Here is a 6,122-nt window from a genome sequence, read left to right on the forward strand (position 1 = left end):
TTCCAGCAGCAACTTTGGTGGAATTGCTGGTCTGCTGAAATCCTGCTGACTATGCCAGCGGGATTGCTCCCAGAAACTCAATTCAACAAGGTCTACTTCTCCTGTCCCTGTTAACCTCTTTTCTCTCTCAACTACGGTAAGTGGGTTGGAATGGAGGTATAAGCATTAAAGAACCCTAAATAAAGTAGGTTTACAAAAGATGAAGCCTACCCGTATAGTAATTTATTATATTTTAATTAAAAATTTGTTTGAGAATTTCATATATATGAAACACACACACACACACACACACACACACACACAGGTTTTCAATCACATTTATTTCCCATTCCCTTCCCTCAAATATCTCTACTATCTCCCCATTACTTTTCTCTCCTGGCTTCATAGTACCCAAGCATGGGTAGCCTTTCAAGGTGCGTCCCTGAAGGATATGTACTTTCCCTCCCCCAGCAGCCATCACTTTTCAAGCAGTGATGGGACTCCATGAGCTTTCCCCTGTTAGTTAGCTTGATCTAGACTTACGCAGGCCCCATACATGCAGTCCAGTCAGTGTGAGATCACACATACAACAAACCTATTGTGTCAGGCAAACACTGTTTTGCTGCAGACATCCACTACTGGTGGCTCTTACAATCTTTCTACCCCTCTTCTGAGATGACCCTTGTGCCTTGAAGGAAAGACATGCATGGATGTCCCTTTTAGAGATAGGAACTCCATAATGTCTTTTTCTCTGACTGTTGATCAGTTGTGAGTCTCTGAATTCATCACTGTTAACTCAAAAAGAAGCTTCTTTAAGGAAGGTTGAGAGACGCACTAATCTGCGGGTACTGATGGAAGAACTTATGGGGCAGTTTAATGCTGTGTCCATTCTGCAGAATGACGATGCCAGGTTCTCTCCTGAGCCTATCACCTAAGCAGTCCTAGGTATTGGCTATTCTAATTTTTAAATCGAGTTTTTAAGTTGGTATACAGTGTAAAGGTTTTATTCTAATTTTATGGTGGTGGGTATCAAACCTAGGACTTTCTTTTCATGTATTATGTACTATGCTACCATTGAGATGTATTCCCGGACCCTGTTATTAACTATAATTTTCAGATTATCATTCTCTTATCTTTTCATTGCCTACTTCACTCCTTGTTCCTTCCTTTCCCATGTTCTCCATCTTTCTTTTTCTCCTTTTCTTACCATGAACATGGCATTTACATTTTTATATAGCTCCAGTTATAATCATGCTACTGTATAGATAGGAAAAGATCTCTAGAGCCAGGAGATGGCTTGGTGATTAAAAATGTTTGTTTCACAAGGATATGAGTTCAGGCCCCCAGCACCCACATTAAATAACACAGTGTGAAGTGCCTCTGTAATTCCAACACTGGGAGGTGGGCACAGCAACATTTCTGGGGCTTGCTGGTGAGCTAGTTTCGCCAACTGTCAAGGCTCAGTGACAGATCCTGTCTCAAAAATGACATGGCAAATACCCGTAGGATAACAGCTATTTTCAAATGCTGGAAGTATTTGAAAAACTTATCTAAAGCAGAATATCCAGTGACCACATTTTTAGAAAGCATTCGCAAACTTAATTGTTAACAAATATTCTAAACAAGAATATGGCTTTCTTCTGATTAATTACAAATCCCGCTTTAGTGGAGGATGAATTAAAGGAGTATGGTTGCCGCAGAGCCTGCTTGTAACAGGATAAATAAAGAGGGCAAAGGCATTATTGCATAATTCATCTTAAATTCAATGCAGCATCTAAACTGTATTGGCAGCGGACAGCCACTGAGTGATGTTGACTGATGGGAGATGAAAGGACAGACGTATCCCAAGAGCATATTTACCAATACAGATGGTCTCATTTGGGTGATAAAATCGGAGGAACTGGAAGGTATTTACACAAAAAAAGGGGGGAAAGAAAAACAAAAATTTAGTTTGTAACATCGTATTTTTGATTGTTTTAGATTTTCCATTTTTAGATGAATTTCTCACTTGTGTGAATTTATGAAAGGCAAATCATGACTTCCAGTATTTTTTTTCTCTAGCTACCCACTTAGTTTTCCATTCTACCTTCTTCAAACAATTCATTCTGTTAAAAAAATGTTCTGTGCAACCTTGCACTACACAAGGAATACACTGAAGAGGCAGGGTTGGGACTTGAGTCTTTGTATCATAAGCGTCTTTTATAATTGCCTCCTGCATATGCTTACGGTAAAATTATGCTCAGCAGGTAGTTTGCCTCCACAGCAACTCCATGCAACTTGGATTGAAAGTACTAGAAAGTGGAGTAGGCAGTTGAACTCTCCTGTTTGCAAAGGCAGACTATAAGATATGAAGACCGAGACATAATAAAATTCTGTAAATAAAGATCAATAAGAAAATATCAGCATTTTCAAACATTCGTAGTGTGAGGTTAATTTACTAAGCTCATTTATTTAGTCAGTTTAATCATATGCTTGCTATATTACCAGCATTGCTCTAGGAGCCAGTGGTGTAGCACTGAAAGGGAGACAGATCTTGGACTCTGTGGAGGCTGTATGTAGTGAAATGGAGGAAAGACATAAAATAGGCCAAATCCCACTAAACAAGTAGCATCGTCATCAGATGGAGATGAGTATAGAGGAAATGAGCAGGGGAAGGAGTAAGGAGTGACAGAATTGGAGGATTTTGCCTCAACATTCTAAGGAGGTGACTTGTGGGCAATGAAAGTTATTAAGAAGGCCATGTTCTGCACATATTTTGGAACAAGAGCATTACTGAAAGGAAACAGTGAACACAAAAGGTCTGGGTAGCAGTGTCCCTGAGTGCTCAAGGAACCTCACAGAGCCAGTGAAAAATGTGATGCAGGAAATTGTAGACAACATCAGAGGAGGGGAAGGGAATCTTATGCAGACCATTGCCAGTACATTGGCTTTTATTTCTGTGGCTGTCTTGAGAAGAAGCACTCTGACATGGTCTAGGCAGAAAGACCAATTAAAAGGTTATTACAGTAAGCAGGTGAGAGGTAGTGATGTCCAAGGGTGGATGATGGAGGTGGTGAGCTGTGGTCAAACTCTGGCTATCTTGTAAGGTAAAGCTAACAGGATGTAGTTTGTGAGAGAAAGACATTTGTAGGGGAATGTTAAATCAGAATATAGCTGTTCTGGCAAGAGATCCCATCCAAAGACCTTCTAGGTCTATGTAATCCAGCTGGCAAGAGATCATGTCCAAAGATCTTCTATGTCTGTGTGATCCAGCTGGAATACAAACACACCTTTAATGCAGGAGACAGAGGCAAACAGACCTGAGTTCAAAGCCAGCTGAGTATAGAGCAAGTATCAGGTAAAGAAAAGCTTAGATCCAGGCATGGTTGTACGTGTCTTTAATCCCAAATGAAGGTAAGTTAGTTTGTAGAAGGAAGCATCCATGTTTGAGAGTGATGTCTAATTGAGTGGCAGAAAAAGGTGATGAATCAGACAAGATTTGACAGAATAGGGTACACCCAACTCTTAGGAGAAGGCAGAGGAAAGGGAAGCTACTTGAGAGGCCTTTTTTTTTTTACCAGGGCAGTAATAGAGAAATGGGTTGCAGAGAGGGAACTCAGGTGAAGACAGAATAAGCCAGAAAATGAGAAAAAGCTAGATGACTAGAGGAGATTGCTGAATTAGTTTGAGACCTAGCAGAGCAATTCAGGGCCTGAGAAAGAAGCCAGATTAAATAAATCAGCTGGGAGAAGAGTTTGAACTAGGACAGCTGAGTTGAACCAGGCAGCCCAGAGCTCAGGAAAAACAAGTAAGGGTGAGCTCATTAAGCAGTTAGTCTCAGAGGCTCAAAACATTCTAAACCTGGATTATATTGTACAGAGGCTTCCAGGACTAGGCCGAAGTTAGCGGCAGGAGGTAGTAAGCCTGCCAGACAATAATTGAGCCAGGAGAATAAAAGTTACGTTTACAGACATTGCTCATGAATCCAAAGTTTTGAAGTAAGTTTGGGGTGTTAGAGGAATTGGTGTTACTGTACTTGATTTTTCATGACCTAGTGGATATTTGAGGTAGTAGACTCAAAACCAAGAATGAAGAGAGATGTCTCCCCTCTGCCCCCCGCCATCAACTTGACACAAGCTAGAGTCATCTGAAAAGAATGAGCCATAATTGAGAAAGTGCTTCCTTGAGACTAGTCTGGAGGCAAATCTGTGGAGTCATTTTTTTAATTAGTGATTATACAAGAAATTCCAGCCTACTATGGGTGGTGTCATCCTGTACAGATGGCCAGTATAAGAAATCAGACTGAGCAAACCATGAGGAGCAAGCAAGTAAGCAGCACTCCTCCATGGCATCTTCTTTGGTTTCTGCCTCCATGTCCCTGCTTTGCTTGAGTTCCTGTCCTGGCTGCCTTCAGTGATGAACTGTTACTTGGAAGTTTAAGATGAAATAAATCCTTTTCTCTTTGTGTTGCCCTTCATCATGGCATTTTAGCACAGCAATAGAAACAGAACGAATACAGAGGAGATCAGAGCTAGGCTGTACATTTGGAAGTTGTCCACATACAGGTTGTATTTCAGGTGACAGGGTTGGCTGCACTTACCAGTTCCAATTCTCAGCCCAAATGTTCATGTCAGTCACATAAATGCTTCAACTTCAGAGGCTTTGATATACCAGAAATATGTTCAGTGATTACAGTTAGCCTAGGATTTCCTGTCCTGTCTGCTTCCATTTTTTTCTGTCATCCTCATCACAAATGCATTTGTTGCGGTTCTCTACCATCAAGCACAGAGGATGGGACTCATACAATATGTGCCAGAAAACCTCCAGCTCCGCTAAGAATCACTGACAAATTCACTGCAGGTCTGATGATCTGAGAGATAGCACCGGCATCAGACACAGCTAAATGTAGTAAATGCTCTCCCTTGTTACTTCTCTGAGTTCTACCAAAGGTCACACCTCGCCTTCTTTTTCTCACCTGCTCTATGCTTTCCTGAGAGCTCCTTACTAAATAAGCCTTCATTTCATGGGTTTAGACCTGTTTACTTTATGATTTGAATATTGTTTGTTCCCATCAAAACTCATGTTACCACTTGGTTCCCAGGGTGGCAGAGCTGGGCAGTGTTGTCTAGTGGGAGGTGCTTGAGTTAGAGAGACGGGAATGGATCTCACTCCTGAATGACTTCCCCCTTGTAGAACAGGAGTAAAGGCTTCCTTCTTAGGGTGAATTGTCATTAAGCAACTCCATCTTTTGTGTTCTCTCTCCAGCAGGTTTCTCCAGCAGTTTCTGACTTGCCCCTTGTCTTCTGCCGTTAACTGAGGCATCTGGATATCATCAAAAGAGGCCAAGCAGAGAGTAGTGCCTCCCCAGCCTGCAAACTCTCAGACAAAATAACTCTGCAAGTTTTACTTTTCAGATCACCTAGTCTCGTGTATTCTATATTATCTATAAAAACAAAACAAAACAACAAAACAGAACAAGACACATACCAAAATACTTTCTCTCTATCCTTTGGAAGACAAACCTCTCCATGTGTTTAATCAAACTCACTTTTTCAAAAGTCAGTTCTAGCATACTTTTATAATTTGTTTGCCTTTAAATGGCCATACATATAGAGTAAAACCTTTCTTCTAGTACCTACTCAACAAAGCAAATCTTTTAAAGTGCACACAAGCTTGTGTGTGGTGTGTGTGTGTGTGTGTGTGTGTGTGTGTGTGTGTGTGATAGAGAGAGAGAGAGAGAGACAGAGAGAGAGAGAGAGAGAGAGAGAGAGAGAGAGACAGAGAAATTGTTAGAAAAGATTTTATAAATCAATATGCATTTGTTCTCATTTGGATAAGGCCTACAACGTAGGCTGAAAATGTATTATTTTTATTTGGTCATATTTGCATAAAGAGCAATATAAAATGCCAAGAAAATTCTGATCATATCTTCACAATCTTTGTACTCATCCTTACCATCTGATTACTTATTCATGCTAATATAATTATTCTCAAGTTCTCTTTCTCTGCCATATAAATCTGCATCATTGGATAATTTGATAGTTTTTAAATTTTAACATGTGGGTAATGGGGTGTGCTGCCCAAATCCTCTCAGCCAGAAAACCCTTGCTAAAGAGACTTTTTCTCCTGCCTACAGTCATACCCACCCCCCCTCTCTCCAGCAA

The sequence above is a fragment of the Acomys minous genome, assembly GCF_964271855.1.
Source record: "Acomys minous genome assembly, chromosome: 8".
Lineage (NCBI taxonomy): Eukaryota > Metazoa > Chordata > Mammalia > Rodentia > Muridae > Acomys > Acomys minous.